Source organism: Sus scrofa, chromosome 16 (assembly GCF_054392235.1).
Source record: "Sus scrofa isolate SSC_HxYL_T2T_F1_AM1 chromosome 16, Sscrofa_HxYL_maternal_Yorkshire_Landrace_v2.0, whole genome shotgun sequence".
Taxonomy (NCBI): domain Eukaryota; kingdom Metazoa; phylum Chordata; class Mammalia; order Artiodactyla; family Suidae; genus Sus; species Sus scrofa.
In genome coordinates, this window is record NC_139398.1 from 23,509,888 (window position 1) to 23,528,407 (window position 18,520).

At 33.9% G+C, this 18,520-nt stretch overlaps 1 long non-coding RNA gene across 1 annotated transcript in view; it reads right to left on the reverse strand.

Moving 5' to 3' along the window:
• Positions 1-18,520, reverse strand: part of LOC146395466 (uncharacterized) — a 231,256-nt gene that overhangs the window by 96,255 nt on the left and 116,481 nt on the right. Inside the window, exon 3 of the long non-coding RNA XR_014831082.1 lies at positions 5,172-5,257. This is a non-coding gene — a long non-coding RNA (uncharacterized LOC146395466). The remainder of the gene's footprint in view (positions 1-5,171; positions 5,258-18,520) is intronic.

Consider the following 18,520-nt stretch of genomic DNA (forward strand, 5'->3'; position numbering starts at 1 on the left):
AGATTCTATTTTAAAAAAATATTTGTTCCAAAATTATTCCTAGCACCAAGAACCATGGTTGGAACATAGGAAGGCACTCCATGAATAATTACTGTGTTAGGGAGTGTTCCTTGATGTTTCATTCATTTTAACAGGAAAAAGTATAGTTTTTTTTTACCATTTAATCCAAATGAATCAATTCCTACTATATACCTGAGAGAAATTCTCATTAGAGTAAATGCAAAATTGCTTTATTTTAGCACATTTTGCTAAAGGATTTAGCAAATCACATAGATGAATCACACACACACACACACACACACACACACACACACACACAAGCAATAAGGAGGATCAGTGTCTACGGACAGAAAATAGCCGGCAGCTGCCTGGGCCTGGTGGAGGCAAGCACTGCAAAGGGGCAAAGGATGAGGGGATTTTGAATCCCTTGACTGACATGGCTGTGAACAAAGGTACATATTTGATCAAATCAGTAGATGGTACACTTAAAGGGTATATTTTATTTTATGCCAATTATAACTCAATAAATTGTGTGTGTGCATGTTATAACAAGAAAAAATAAGGAAAGAAAAAGGAAATAATGTGACTGAGAGAATACTTAGAAACAGATAATGGGCTAGTAGAGTAAATATTCAAGTACAATATTGACTTTTTAAATAAAATGTTACATATTTACAAGGATATTATTATGTTCAAAACATAACAGAAAGGTTGGATGAATACTGGGAAGATAAGAGTTAAGAATACGAATGAGGATGAAAAATAAAACAAGAGGAGGGCCTTATATTGACTGGTGACAAGAGTAATTTCTGAGTGGAAAAACTGGAACAGTATATGAGAAAAATCAGAGAGGTGAATTTGAATTTGTTACACAATTTTCATGACTTGTAGATATAAGATTGAAATCTAAATCATGAGGATTAAAGTAATTATTCTGAATGAAAGTGATTAAAATATATATACCTTGATGTGTCTTTAATACTATTATCATATGTTTGATAAATAACATACTGAAATCTTCACACAGCATTCTAGGGAAGGAGAGACATCACACTATAGAAGAAATGCCATGGATACCTTGAAGAGTTAAGTTTAAGAAATAAAAAACGATTATTAAGTTTTAAACTAACATTGTTTTAGAATAGTTTCAGGTTTACAACAAAATTGAGAGGGAGGTACAGGGATTTCCCATATACCTACTCCCCCTACCCCACAACACACATTCATAGCCTCCTCATTATCAACATCACTCAGCAAAATGGTAGTTTTTACTCATGATAAGCCTACATTGATGACTTATAATCACTATAGAAGTCCATGTTTACCTTAGAGTTCACCATACATTCCATGGGTTTGGACAAAGGTATAATGACATATATCCATCAATAACATATCACATAGACTATTTCACTACTTTAAAAATCCCCCATGCTCTTGCCTGTTACCTCTTCCCTTTCCCAACATCTGAAGACCACTAGTTTTGCATTTTCTAGGATGTCGTGTAGTTGGAATCATACAGTATGGAGCAGTTTCACTGACTTCCTTTGCTTAGTAATATGCATCTAAGTTTCCCTCATGTCTTTTTATTGCTTGGCAGCTAATTTCCTTTTAGCCCCGGATATTAGTCATTGTCGCCATGTATCACAGTTTATTTATCCGTTCACCTATGGAAGGACATCTTGATAGATTATGAGATTTGGCAATTATGAATAGAGCTGCCATAAACATCCATGTGCAGGTTTTACGTTTATATATTTTTTGTAAATATCTACAAGTATGATTGCTGGAGCCTATGGTAAGAATATGTTTAGTTTTGTCAGAAACCACCAAACTGTCTTCCAATGTGACGGTACCATTTTGCATTCCCACCAGCAATGTATGAGCGTTCCTGTTGTTCCACACTTTCACCATCATTTGGTATTTTAATTTTTGTGGATTTTTGCCATTCTAATAGGGTACCACTTTTATTCTGAAGAAGAATAAAACTGAATGACAAATAAAATAAGATGACAACATAACATACTGCCCAAAGATTAAAAATCACCAGAAAATTCTAGACATTGGAAAGTATGTGGAGATGTGGAGATGCTTATTCCCTGCTAGGGAACCATTCTAGAGAACAATTTCAAATTATCTTGTAAAATAGAAGATGTACATATATTAATTCTTATAATGTGCATCTTTGGTATAAGCCCTAGAGAAATCATTGCTAATTTGCATTAATATTCATACAAAAATGTTCTCAGGGGTACTGTCTGTTACGACAAATAATAGAACCAGGTCAACTGTCTGCTAATGGAAGAAAGGATTAAAACGGTGAGTTGTATTCTTAAAGTAGACTTTTATGCAACAATAACAATAAATGGACCATAGCTCTTTCCACTAACAAAAATATATCTAAAACATAATGTGGGATAAGAATGTAAGTTATAATAGACTTGTTTTGTATATTTTTTGTGTGCATATAATATTATACTAATCATATAATATTTCAAATGTACAAATCTTTTATTATGATTCCATAGAACATACAACATTTTTATGTTAAAAAAATGAAAGCAAGGCATAATGATTAATGTGGGCAGTAATAAAACTGGAGATACATACATAGAGAACTTCAAAAGTACTGATCATATTCTATATGTTAAAGTTTGATTTTTTAAAAATATTGAGAACAGGTAATAAAAGTATGCTTCATTATTGTTAGCATATTGCCAATAATTTTGGAGAATACATTTATATAGAAATATATTCACAGTTTGAGAGAGAAACCATATTGCAAATATAAAAGTTAAATGTGAAGTTAAAAATCAGGTCTGATATTGAATTTTCCCTAAATTAAGCCTTCAAATAAACCCAAACAAATATTTTCCTCTAATGTGAATATTTGCTATCAAAACTCCCAATGGCTAACTGAAAGATGGTAGCAAAACTTGGATTCCTTAAAAGATGCAGTCTTTAATATTTTTAATTTAGGCACCATCAGAGGAGGCATATCACTTTATTCTGTATTTATTTTTTCAGGTAACTTCTAGAAATGGCCATATTCCTCCACATGGAAATTCATGACCTAATTTCTTTTTATATGATACAAGTGAAACATGAAACATTTATGTAACATTAACTGGATACTCTATTGAAGCCATATGCAAATAAAGAAGATGAAGTATTTTTATAGGGCACTATGGAAACATTTTACTTAAAATTGGGTTCCAAAATTAAGTTCTGCAATGACCTAGCAAATCAATTCTCGATAGCCATGGTGCCATAGACATTTATTCACAGAATTACTGGCAAATTTTAAAACTTTTGCAACTTCCGTTATTACTCACCTATGCAATTTCAGTAACATTTTACACAATCTTTCCTAGCTATATAAGTTTCTAATATGTCTCTCACTATGTCAAACTCTAAAAGTAGTTCAATAAAGATGTGAAAACATGTTAAAAAATATTCCAAGTTAGGTATGGAGATAAACTCTCCTCAAATTCGTTGGTAAACAATTCTATGTGGTTTTTTGTGCTTCTGAATATTTTATGAGCAGAGTTGGGGCCTGTCTTTGGTCTGGACTTTTACTGCAAAGATTTGTTCACAGTGAACAGCCTTGAAAGACAGATATAATGCCCTCCGAACTGAGTAAGTAACAGGTTTGCTTACTGTCAAAGATGATGTCTCTTCAGGAGCAAAATTCAGATAGGCTAATAGCCTATAATGATTAATTTTATGTGTCAACTTGAATGGGCCATCGAGTGGCAAAAATACTTGGCCAAAATTATTCTGGATGTGTATGTGAGGGTGTATGAGATTAACATTTTAATCAGCAGATCGCCCTCCCTAATGTCAATTACTCTCATCCAATCAGTTGAAGGCCCAATTAGAACAAAAAATGGACTCTTCTTCAAGTAAGAGAGAATTCCTCCTGCCCAAAGACTGCAAACTTGGACACTGGTGTTTTAGACTTAAACTGAAACCTTGGCTTTTCTTGGGTCTGAGCCTGCCAGCTTTCAAGTTGGAACCACACCATCAGCTTTCCTGGTTCCCCAGCTTGCAGACACACGCCATACATCTTTGGACTTGTCAGCCTCCATAGTCATGTGAGCCAGTTCTTTATAATAAATCATGAGTCAATTTGTGTACTTGTATGTGTGTATACAGATGATCTTCTACGGGTTCTATTTCTCTAGAGAATCCAAAGAATACACAGTTCATTATAAAATATTCATGTTCCCTAAACTTGGGATTTCTCTGCTGCAATTCTTTTCACTTTGTGAACAGATATCATTTGATATTTTTTTACGTCTCCCTCAGAGAAAAGGAACTTGGGGACTGACTAGTAGGAATGCTGATAATGTGTCTACTGCTATTGCAGTAAATTACAGTTGTTTCTGACCTAGGATTCCCATGTCTTCTGTCAGCATTCATGATATTGTATGTAGAAAGCTAACATTGGGAGTTCCCCTCATGGCGCAGTGGTTAACGAATCTGACTAGGAACCATGAGGTTGCGGGTTCGGTCCCTGTCCTTGCTCAGTGGGTTAAAGATCCAGCGTTGCTGTGAGCTGTGTTGTAGGTTGCAGACATGGCTCGGATCCTGAGTTGCTGTGGCTGTGGTGTAGGCCAGCAGCTGTAGCTCCAATTAGACCCTTAGCCTGGGAACCTCCATATGCCGCGGGAGCAACCCTAGAAAAGAAAAAAGACAAAGAAAAAAAAAAAAAGAAAGAAAGCTAACTTAGTTTTCAGGTATGGAAATATATCTCAATCTTTTCAAAAATCTCGACAAAATTTTACTTAGAACGTCTACTTCTACAAGAATAACATTAAGAAAAATAAAGAAGTACAGTACCCATTCCAGTTTATGTATGTATGTGTGATACATCTACCATTATTTTTCAACCAAAAGTTTTACATTTAAATGTGTTGATTTTGTTCTAGATATCACATTTATAACTCCTATATTATAATGATGATACAACTTACATTCATAACAAAAGAAAAATGCAGTTATTTCTCCATTTTTCTCATCAACCAGTAATTTAATTTGAGCAAACTTATCCTGTTAGCTACCTTCTTTTCTTTTCTATGTCATTAATCATTATGTTTCACTTCTGTGCACAAAGTTATATGAGGCAATGGAAAGTAAGACTGTGATAGTCACAATTCCTGCTATCATACCTGAGAGCCAGTGGCAGTGGGCAGAAGGCAATAAGGAAGCACAGCATCTACAACATGCCAGTGTTCCATACTGTTCAGTGGCAGTCCTGAAAGAAATGGTCAAGATACTTGTAATCAGGATACTTTATTTTAGACTTTATTTTAATGTAAATTTTTAGCACAGTTTTAGATTTATATAATTATTGCAAAGATAGTAGAGATAATTCCTATATAACCACCACCCAGTTTCTCCTATTATAATCATTTAAATAATTACGGTAAACTCCCATAATGAATGAAACTATACTGCTACATTGTCATTAGCTAAACTCTATACTTTATTTATATTTCCTCAACTTTTCATTCTATCGCTCCTTTTTTTTGTTTTTTTAATGTTATTGCTCTAGGATCCCATCAGGATACCACATTACATTATATATAATAGTCATGTGTTCTTAGTTTCATTTTGGTTGTGACAAATTCTCAGACCTTTCTTGTTTTTCATAACCTAGATAACTAGTAGATTACCGGTAAAATGTTTCTGAATTGGCATTTGTCTATGTTTTACTTATGATTAAAATTTATGTAGTAGCTTTATTAATGGCCACTCAAAGATATCAAGTCCTAACCACTGGAATTTGTAAATGCAACCTTATAAATAAAAAGGCATAGACATAACTAAGTAAGGATCTTGACATGGGGAGATAATCCTGAAAATCTTACTAATAAGAAAAACTCACCAAAAGACAGTAACAAACAGAATTATCAGGTTTTGAATATTACATATAAGTGACTACTTTATTTTTTTATTTTTTATTTTTTTGTCTTTTGTCCTTTTAGGGCTGTATCCATGGCATATGGAGATTTCCAGGCTAGGGGCTAAATCAGAGCTACAGCTACCGGCCTACACCACAGCCACAGCAACACCAGATTGGAGCCGCGTCTGCAACCTACACAGCTCACGGCAATGCTGGGTCCTCAACCCACTGAGCAAGGCCAGGGATCGAACACGCAACCTCAGTGGTTCCTAGCTGGATTCATTTCTGCTGCACCACAATGGGAACTCCCTGACTACTTTATTTTTAAAAGGTAGATGGTTGTATTACTTAAGGAAAATAAAGAAAACAATAAAATATCAAATACATGAGAGTGATTGAAAAGGAGAGGAAGTGAAGAGAGTAGGAAAATAAGATTTTCGTTTATTTTCCTTTTAATGTTGTAATATAAATTATGCTTATTCAGGAAAGCATATTTTATATTTGAGAAAAATACACATAATAAACAACTAGTTAAATAACAATCATATTCATTGATTTTAATCTACCATGAGCCAAGTATTGCTCTAGGTGTTTCGGGTGCAATGATGAAGAAATGAGAAGGAAGGTCTTTTGGAACCAGATCTTTATTATAACTAGTTTATGGCTTCTTATTGCTCACTGAAAAAATTTTCTATAAATATTTCTTAATCTTTTTAATTTGTTTCTTACTACAGAGTTGGGTAAGAAAAAGAAAAGAAATCACCAGTTATTCAATATGATAAAATGTTTTGAGAGATTGGGTATGTATGCTATGCGTTTTCATTCTTCATTAATCTAAATAAAACAAGAATTGTTACATTTGATTTTTATTCGAGATGTTCTTTTCTCCCCTGTTTATAGCACAGCTTTCCAAGTTTTCACTGACAAGAATCAGAAATATTGCTCACTGACACATCATGCACCTGACAAAACTCAATGGAGAGCAATAATCCTTAATTTTAATGAGTAGCTTTCTACTTTTCATGGACCACCCATAAATCATGAATTAAAAGCTACAAGGCAACACAAGAAATATATAACAAGCACTTGATCTGACTAGTGAAATGTGAATTAAATTTTAAAAATCTACTGGGAAAAGATATGATGCAAAGATGTCATAACATTGCAATTTTTAGTATATTTTCACATAAAAGTATTATGATACGAATTGTAAAGTTATTAATATTAAAATATCTCTATTTTATTAAACTGAGAACACATAATATATTTCTGTCTTTAATCTAATTAGTTTAAAAAATTCACTTATTCAAATTACTTATGGCATGGACTTAGAGAAATTAAGGAATGTTTCCCTAACTTCAAGTATCTTTAGGGTTACTAGAGTGTGATAATTCACATCACATCATTTTTTAGTTGCAACCTTTCAATGTGTTATGAAGACGAGAGAACAAGCACTTGTATTCTTGGCTTCAATAATTAATTTTCTTCTATATTTGATTTTTCAATGAGAAAGGTGAACTTGTGTAGAGACATAGGTGTGGTAATATTTCATAAATAAATAGGCTTTGGTGAGGAAAAATGGATGTGGTAGAGAAGGTCCAAAGATCTGTGCCCTAACTTATACTATGACCTAGCAGTCAGAAAAGACACCAGCTTCCAATGGAGATAGGCTTGTTACTTTGGGGAGCTTCTCAATAAATTATTCCAATCATGTTGATTAGTCCAAACACATAAACCTACATATAAAATATCTACAAGCAAGCATAAAAACAAGTCTTTACCTTTTTTTTTTCTAAAAACAAGGCAGTATTGTTAAATTTATTATTATCATTATTATTTTTAATTTAAAATATAGATTTACAAAGTTTTGTCAATTTCTGCTGTAGAGCAAAGTGATCTACACATAGGTCATACATATATATACATTTTTTTCTCATATTATCATCCAAATTGACACAGTCTTCTTTGCGACTAGTAACAAGAACTCAAAACACAAACATACCCAATGAATAGGCAAAGACATATCTATTTCATCCAAACTTTTTTTTTTTTTCCCACTGTACAGCAAGGGGATCAAGTTATCCTTACATGTATACATTACAATTACATTTTTTTTACCCCACCCTTTGTTCTGTTGCAACATGAGTACCTAGACAAAGTTCTCAATGCTATTCAGCAGGATCTCCTTGTAAATCTATTCTAAGTTGTGTCTGATAAGCCCAAGCTCCCGATCCCTCCCACTCCCTCTCCCTCCCATCAGGCAACCACAAGTCTCTTCTCCAAGTCCACGATTTTCTTTTCTGAGGAGATGTTCATTTGTGCTGGATATTAGATTCCAGTTATAAGTGATATCATATGGTATTTGTCTTTGTCTTTCTGGCTCATTTCACTCAGGATGAGAGTCTCTAGTTCCATCCATGTTGCTGCAAATGGCATTATGTTGTTCTTTTTTATGGCTGAGTAGTATTCCATTGTGTATATATACCATATCTTCCAAATCCAGTCATCTGTTGATGAACATTTGGGTTGTTTCCATGTCCTGGCTATTGTGAATAGTGCTGCAATGAACATGCGGGTGCATGTGTCTCTTTTAAGTAGAGTTTTGTCCGGATAGATGCCCAAGAGTGGGATTGTGGGGTCATATGGAAGTTCTATGTATAGATTTCTAAGGTATCTCCAAACTGTTCTCCATAGTGGCTGTACCAGCAGTGCAGGAAGGTTCCCTTTTCTCCACAGCCCCTCCAGCACTTGTTATTTGTGGACTTATTAATGATGGCCATTCTGACTGGTGTGAGGTGGTATCTCATGGTAGTTTTGATTTGCATTTCTCTTATAATCAACGATGTTGAGCATTTTTTCATGTGTTTGCTGGCCACCTGTATATCTTCTTTGGAGAAATGTCTATTCAGGTCTTTTGCCCAATTTTCCATTGATTGATTGGCTTTTTTGCTGTTGGTTTGTATAAGTTGACAAACAGGTCTTTACCTTATTTTGCTGTACATATGTGTGTATGTGTGTGCATATGTATTAAAAATTATTTTTATCTTTGGTTATGCCAGTAGAGGAATATACATATATATAATTACAGATCTTTTTTTTTTTTTTTGCTTTTTAGGGCTGCACCCATGGCATATGGAGGTCCCAGGCTAGGGGTCAAATCAGAGCTGCAACTGCCAGCCTGTGCCACAGCCACAGCAATGCCAGATCCGAACCGTGGCTGCAAACTACACCACAACTCACAGCAACACCAGAACCTTAACCCTCTGAGCGAGGCCAGGGATTGAACCCATAACCTCATGGTTCCTAGTCGGATTTGTTTCCACTGTGCCAGGAAGGGAACTCCAGAGGGATCATACTTAGTTGTCAATTGTGAGATGATTATATCTAAAGTAAATCACAATCCACAAATTTTCTAAGAATTTAAAAAAGCTTTAGGGTAGAGTGGATTCAAATTCGATTTTACTTTAAATGCGAAATCTATGCTAATTTAGTGAGAATTTGTATACACAGTGTTATTTTGGGGAAACAAAAAATAAAGGAGATATTTTCTTTAGTAGAATAAATAATCTATTTAAATAAATAATAATTAAATCTTTTATTCTTTCAAATAAATAGTAAACATGCTTTTATTCTTATGATTACTACTACCTTACAAATGAAATTCGAAGACATATGAAATTCTAAAGGTTCAAAGACTAATTTTTTTTGTTTTTTTTTTAGGGCTGCACCCATGGCATATGGAAGTTCCCAGGCTAGGAGTTAAATCAGAGCTAGAACCTTTGGCCTACACCACAGCCACAGCAATGTGGGATCTCAGCCAACTCTGTGACCTACACCATAGCTCAAGGCAAAGCAAGATCCCCAACCCACTGAGCAAGGACAGGGATGGAAATTGTATCCTCACGGATACTAGTCAGATTTGTTTCCACTGCGCCACAACTGGAACTCCCAAGATTCAGACTTTCAACTCAAATTTTAAATTTTGTTAAGTATATTGCTGCAATTTAAAGGAATTTGTGCAGTAATGATGTGGCAAAGTTACTTTGCACATTGCCTTTATGTAACTTTGTTTTACATAAGAGTAAACTTCTGCTAGCTCAGTTCTCCTGTAACCACTATGTAAATAAATAAATACTTAATGAGCTGATGATAACACCTCTTTTTCCTCATCTACACTTTCAGTGTGTACCAGGATTAGTCCTCTTCCAAAATGAAGGTGGGTTAACACCCTTAGCACATTCCACTAGGAGGGGAGGGATGAGTGAGTCAGGGAAGAGTTGATTTAAGAGCACTCTTTTCATCTTTTCCTAACAGTGTCCTCAAATGACCAAAAAGTGTGTAAAAATATTAAATATTATTCAAGTCATCACTGTCTAAACCTCTCCTTTCAGCCAAAGCTGAAACTTGATTTTAGAGAGGAGAAAAAATATTGCTCAGAGACCTAAATATCAAAAGGCTTAAGTTGAAAATGCCACAGTGTGGAACACATTGAATAAATTGAGGAAATAAATTATTACTGCCCTAAGTTATGAAAGAAGTCATTAAACTATGTGTAAGTAAGGATAAAATTTGGGTAGAAATATGAAAAGAAATGAAGTAGGAGAATTATCTGAAGTCGGATAGCAATTAGGCTTGGATATTAAGGGAGATGATCAAGTGTTTCCATCCTGGCTAATCACTTACACAGTGTCTTTTGTAGAAATAGAATTTTAGAAAGGAGAAGGTATGTAAACAGTTTGCTTCAAATGCTTGTATATAACGTTTAGGAAATAGTTGCACATCGAGGGAGACTGAAATTATTCATGTATTTATTAATTTAGTAATGTAGTCAAACATTTCCTAAATATTTATTGCATGCCTGCTATGTACCAGCCACATGTTTTCATTTGGGTAATAAATAAATAACTGAGTAACAAGTTCTCTTCTATTTATATTGCTTGTATTCTACTCAGTAATAATCAGGTCACTGCCTCGAGAAATATGTGTAAAATGCTATGAAGGAAGAGCATACATTGAGCTGAAATTCTTGGCTGAAGGAATCTGAACTAGTGTGGAGGGCTCAAGAGTACAGGAAGACTTTCTAGAAGTGAACCATTAGGAAGAGAACAATATACTACAGAATGTAAATGCCTTGTGGGGAGGGTGGCAATGAGGTACAAAGTCTTCCACACAGCACAGAATTTGTAATTATCTTTGCCTAGAAACAATAAAGTAAGGTTCATTTGAGAAACTGACAGAAGACCCCAAATGAGGGGTGATATAGAAAGAAACAAGACATGCCAGGGAAGCTAGACCATGTGAGTATATGGAGGCCCTAGTCTCACACAGTTGTATTCCAACTGGTCCTTTTGATGGAGAGAGTATTACTCATAACCGTAGATGATAAATGTCAGAAACTCTAAACCCGGAATGTCTGTGACGGTATGAACTCATCATTTTTTATATTTTTAAATGATTTTTATTTTTTCCATTATAGTTGGTTCTGTCAATTTTACACTGTACAGCAAAGTGATCCAGTCACACATAAATATATATACATTCTTTTTTCGCATTATCTTCCACCATGCTCTACCACAAGTGACTAGATATAGTTACCAGTGCTATACAGCAGAATCTCATTGCTTATCCATTCCAAAGGCAATAGGTTTGCATCTATTAACCCCAGATCCCCAGTCCATCCCACTCTATCCTCCTCCCCCTTGGCAACCACACGTCTGTTCTCCAAGTCCATGGGTTTCTTTTCTGTGGAAAGGTTCATTTGCGCCATGTATTATATTCCAGATATGAGTGATATCATATGGTATTTGTCTTTTGCTTTCTGACTTCACCTAGTATGAAGTTCCATCCATGTTGCTCCAGATGGCATTATTTCGTTCTTTTTTACGGCTGAGTAGTATTCCATTGTGTATATATACCACATCTTCTTAATCCTTTCACCTGTTGATGGACATTTAGGTTGTTTCCATGTCTTGGCTACTGTGAATAGTGCTGCAATGAACATATGGGTGCATGTATCTTTTTCAAGGAAAGTTTTCCAAATATGTGCCTAAGAGTGGGATTCCTGGGTCATACGGTAGTTCTAGATTTAGTTTTCTGAAATACCTCCATACTGTTTTCCATAGTGGTTATACCACTGTACATTCCCACCAACAGTGTGGAGGGTATCCTTTTCTTCACACCCTCTCCAGCATTTACTGTTTGTTGACTAGTTATTGATGGCCATTCTGACAGGTGTGAGGTTGTCCCTCATAGTAGTTTTGATTTGCATTTTTCTAATAACTAGGGATGTTGAGCATTTTTTCATGTGCCTGTTGGCCATCTGTATATCTTCTTTGGAGAAATGTCTCTTCAGGTATTTTGCCCATTTTTCAATTGGTTTGTTCATTTTTTTTTTTTTTTTTTTTTTTTTTTGCTGTTGAGTTGTATAAGTTGTTTGTATATTTCAGAGATTAAGCTCTGTCAGTTGCATGGTTTGAAATTATTTTCTCCCATACCATAAGGTGTCTTTTTTTTTATGGTTTCCTTTGCTGTGCAAAAGCTTGTCATTGGTTTATTTTTGCTTTTATTTCTGTTGCCTTGGGAGACTGACCTAAGAAAACATTAATATGGCTGATGTCAGAGGATGTTTTGCCTATGTTCTCTTCTAGGAGTTTCATGGTGTCTTGTCTTATGTTTAAGTCTAAGCCATTTTGCAAACTCATAATTTGTAATTAAGTTTTTTTCAGAGGAAAACTCTGAAGAATTCCCTTCCATTTTTTTTTATATTTTCAAATAATACTTTACTTTTTATGTTCAAAATCTTATCTATGACTCTTTAAAAGGTGTGTCCTAAAAGTATAAATTCTTTCTGTAGTTCAACCAAAAATGAATGCAGATTTGATCAAATGACATGTGAAAGTGTTTAAGACAGTTAATGCATCTATGGGATGATTTTATTCAATTTATTTAGCAAGTTCCTTTATTTAAATGAAAACTTTACCTCTGTAAAGGGACACATTTTATTTAGTAGCTATCTCTTTAAACAATTATATAAATTGCTCAACTAGTATATTTTTATTAATAATTTATCATGGCGGGAACACTGCATATCTACCTTAGATATGACATAATCATTTTCCTTCTTATTACCAAAATATTTTATACTCCTTTTATATTGTCCCACTACCTTCTACAGAATAAATGACATATGTGTCTACTTTGATTAATACCGTTGTTACTCACCAAAAATTGTCTGTCTACTATTAAACTTTTAAGGAATATACATACATGGCTTACTAATTGACATTTTTATGGATGGGACTTTCACATTTACTTAAGTTCAAAACCACCTTCATTTTAAAAATGAATAAAGAAAATTCAAGTAAGACTAAATTGTTTTCCTCAAGTTCTTATTCACAGAGCTAATATGTACACAGACTTCTTTCTCATCTTCATTTTCCTTCACTTGGTCAAAAATGTTTACTGAGTGGTTTCCATATGCTAGGGACAGTTACCGGTGTGGAGACACAACAGTAAATGATTCACTTGTTCATTATGCTTCTGAAGGAGGTAGAGAACTATCAATAAATCAATTATTTCATATACTGACAAATTCTATGAGGAAAAGTTAGTTACACTAATGTGCCAGAAGATAATGAGGAGCCTAGATTGAGCACCCTACTTTATAATGGGAGTCAGGAGAGGCTTTTCTTGTGATCATTTGAGCTGAGATCAAGTGAGGAGAAAAACTACTCTTGTGAAGATTTGGGAAAGAATGTTTCATGCAGATTCAACAGGTAGTACAAAACTCCCTGTTCAGGAGTTCCCTTTGTGGGGCAGAGGAAACAAACCCGACTAGTATTCATGAGGATGCTAGTTCAATCCCTGACCTCACTCAGTGGGTTAAGAATCCTGCATTGCTGTGGCCGTGATGTAGGCCAGCAGTTGTAGCTCTGATTCGACCCTTAGGCTGGGAATTTCCATATGCTGTGAGTTTACCCCCCCTCCCCCCAAAAGCAAATAAACCCAAAAACCTCCCTGTTCAAGGAATATAAGTTGAGTGATGGTGTACTGAATCAGCATGTGGGTGGGGTAATGGAGAATCTGATCATGGAGTCCTCTGATACCTCCCCAGGGAGTGTGGACCTCACAGAAATTGTCACATTTTGGAAACAATTGTAGGATGTCAAAAGTGAAAAACAGGAGGAATAACTGGCAGGCTTTTTTTTTTTTTTTCCATAATGAGACAATAAACTGCTTTTTAAGAAATGTAAACTCCTATAAAATCTAAAGAATATAGACTAGACAAAAATAAGACTATTTTCTAAAAAAAAAAAATTGTCTTTTAATGTCTTAAGTTGCACATTTCTAAGTACAATGTTTTGGGTATCTTTGAATAAGTTGTGGCAAGTAAATAAAGAAAGATTTTATTATAGTTTACAAATTTGAAAAAAAAGATGAATACTCGATACTGGTTTTTTATTCATTAAGAGGATATATATGCTCAGAATATATTTCTATATATTTACAGGAAAGTAAGATGAATTTAAATGTTATACATCAAACTGCTGTTTAAATTCAAGCTGTATTTCAGGTACCATGAATATAATTGGGGATTATTACTTATTTTGCAAACTTGTACCTTTAGAATACTGAACATGCAGTATTGTGTTACAGAGATGTTGGCAAATAGCCTTTGCAAAATGCAGTGTGGATTACTATGCTGGCTAAACTATGCTAGGTATATGTGTGGATCACTGTGCTTTATAAATGATACTATTTTATATCATGGTTATTATGCTCTGCCTTAATGTAATTACTGCAACACACTTCATGAATTACTCAGAGTTTATAGGTATATATAAGAAAATTATTTGGATATTTAGTCTTGGTGTGTGTGCTCTAAATAAAGTCTGAGTGTAAGCATCTCATGGGTCATAACTTTGTCACATCATATAGTTTTAGTATAGTTTTAAATACTGTTGAAGCAAAATTCATGAAAAATACAGAATTTATTGGTTCGTGTAAATTGTTTTTTAAACCCATCTTGTTTTTAAATATTTTATTTAACCTGTTTGAGTAACACTGCTCTTAATTTCAAATTTAACAGGTTATGGGGCACATTAAGTTGTAAAATTTCAAAGTTCCAAATAATAACCAAAGCAGAAACTACTTTTTTAATTTCAGAAAATAAATTCAGTTATGAACACTTATGATTCAAGAATAATGTTAAATTACTGTTTGATAGTAAATATAATTTATTTATTGTAACTCATGAAATGAACTGTGTTCATTCTTCTTAACTAATAATATCAGCTATGCAGATTTTAAGCTACTCTAAAAGCTCTCATTTATTAGAGGTGTAGACACTCAGAGTTCTAAATTTCATGTATTTCATTTACTTAAAGGTCAAACAGAAGTTCCAGTAATAGACTCTCAAATACTTTAGGGGGTTACCAAAATTTAACACATAATCTTCCTCTGTTCAGCTGCATTTAGAAAAGGAGTTTCAGAAAGTTGTTGATTTCTTCTAACATGGCCCCAACTAAATTGTTATATAAAATACAATATAATCTTCACAAGTGACCTAACATATTTAATGTAAAATATCAGTTTATATTCATAAAATGGATTTAAAATTTAAGCAATTTTATCTGTTTAAAACATATCTGTGTGTATGTATGCAAGAGAGAACTTAGATATCTGGAATATGTCATCTAATCATCAAGAACTCTAAATGTATTACTTTCACCATATGTAGACAATCTGATTATCAAAATCAAATTAAAAGAGTAACTTTTCATGACTATGAATACAACATAAAGAGTGTTACATGTTGCATTTTCTTTCCTGTAAAGGATTTAAGTAGGAATTATAATACTTTTTACTTTTCCTTCTACACCCACTGCTCATATAGCAAGTACTCTTCTATAACAAGGCAATTTTAAATTGACTAGGGACTTCCTCTGCAGTAAATAAGTTAGGTCATTTTAGAGAAATAACAGTGATGAACAGAAGACATCACCTCTGAATCCTTTAAGCGGTGTGCTGCTGTGTTTCTGCCTCATTCAACATGAAGGTTACAGGGATCTGTGGTCAGCTTAGATCTAGTAATGGCAAATGGCTTTGTTCTTTTTCTTAAAAAGCAGTTTGTGACAAAAAAATAAAGCAATTAATTTTCCATTAAAATTTATTTGATGATGACCCTACAGTTACTGCCACTGCTTATAAAGAAACCTGTTTTTTGTTTTTTTTTTTTTTTCTTTTTTGCCATTTCTTGGGCCACTCCCGCGGCATATGGAGGTTCCCCGGCTAGGGGTCTAATCAGAGCTGGAGCCACCAGCCTACACCAGAGCCACAGCAACGTGGGATCTGAGCCACGTCTGCAACCTATACCACAGCTCACAGCAACGCTGGATCCTTAACCCATTGAGCAAGGCCAGGGATCAAACCGGCAACCTCATGGTTCCTAGCTGGATTCGTTAACCACTGAGCCACAATGGGAACTCCAGAAATCTGCCATTTTTGTTCTTTAAATCAGAGTACCTCCATATTGCCAGTGTAACCTAACATTCCCCAATATTTTCTTTTATCTCCAATAGCAAAGCCCTTCATGCTTATCTAAAACTCATGTTAACTCAAACTATCTCATGGTACATCACTTTCTCTTAGTGTTAAGAAAAACTCCTCCCAAATGGCATTTTATAATGACAACAGCCCAGTCTGAAATCTCTTCATTTAGCCACATGGTAATGTAGAGAATCCTCATTTATCATATATATTTTCCTTCTCTTCTTTCAAGTTGATTTTTAAAAGTTCACATGTAATGTAGAATGCTTATCAGCCATTCTATTTCAGGCTAAGTGTGATTAGATGAACACTTTCAAATTTTTACCGACCTAACAGTGTTTAATTATAATACCAAAGTTCATTAAAATTGCATCAGTTCAAATCATGATGCAATTTAAAAGAGCAAATATTTTCTCCAGAAACTCAGATTATGTCTTTTGCTAAAGGTGAGAAAAACAGTAGGATAGGATTCAAATTTGAATCTGAAATTCTAATTCTATAATATATATGTTCTCAAAGTAATTCATTACTATATGCTGCAATAAGCATACAGTCAAACTGAAATAAAAGTGTCCTTTTCCAGAGATAACAAGAGAATTTCTAGTCATTGAGAACAGAATGGAGGTTCAGTTGTAGGGCAAAAAACCTTTGAAAAAGTGATAAAACTGGTTAGAGGTGTTGAGCAAAGAACAACTGAAGGGGCAACAACAAGTTCAAGTACATGAAAAAAGTGATTGTAAGATGGAAATCAAGAAAGACAAAATAAATTGTTTCATGGAGGGAAAAAAATGCTATTCAAAATGTGGATGCTGTTTAATAAAATAAAATATCAAGTTGAAGAATTTGGTATCACAATTGTTTTAAAAAAACCTTCTATGGTACATGGAATGACTGACCAGTGGGGTCATAGTGCAGGGAATTCTACCCAATAGTCTGTGATAATCTATATGGGAAAAGAGTCTGAAAAAGAATGAATGTGTGTTTATGTATACCTGAATCACTTTTTGTACAGCAGAAAATAGCACAACATTGTAAATCAACTATACTTCAATACAACTTTAAAAAATAAAAAATAAAATAAAAACCTTTTTTGAATGAATTTATATTAATATCAGAGCCTTTTAATGTGAATATTTCTGTGTATTTTTTTCATCTTATCAAACAAAAATATAACTAAAGAAAAAAATTAAATCTATAAATTAAACAGAGTAGACAGAGTATTAGCTGACAATGTGCCAAATGAAACACTTTTATTATTATTTTTATTTTATTTTATTTTATTTTCCCACTGTACGGCAAGGGGATCAAGTTATCCTTACATGTATACATTTTTTTCCCCCACCCTTTGTTCTGTTGCAACATGAGTACCTAGACATAGTTCTCAATTCTACTCATATTATTATTTTTAATATATGTTCCTACTACTGTCATTCTTTTCTACTAAAATAAGTTTATCATTGCAATGTTACATATCAAGCATGAAAAGTCATTCTTGTTTACTAATAAAGCAGATTGTTTTTCTTAGTTAAGTTCATAAGTAGTATTTTTCAGTAATATAGTAATGCTTAATAACATTCAAATGTATAAATTCAATGTATATAATTACATAACATCAATTTCTGGAAATCATGTCACTTTTCTTTCCTCCAAAGAGTCTTAGTGCCTTTTTATTTTGAAGAGTTAAGCAGTTTTATTAGTAAGCTACATATTTATATTTTGCAATTTATTTTCAATTGTTTACATGTTTGTTGAGAGCAAAGAAAGACTTTCAAAAGTGAAGATAACATGAAGAAAAAAATCACTGAATTACAATAATATTGCAAAATATGATTATGTTTGATTACAATAACAAAACGTTTATTTTTCCAAATAATTTCTATCGGAGTTCCCATCATGGCTCAGTGGTTAACGAATCTGACTAGGACCCATGAAGTTGCAGGTTTGATCCCTGGCCTTGCTCAGTGGGTTAAGGATCCGGCGTTGCTGTGAGCTGTGGTGTAGGTCACAGACCTGGCTTGGATCTGGCATTGTTGTGGCTCTGGCATAGGCCAGCGGCTACAGCTC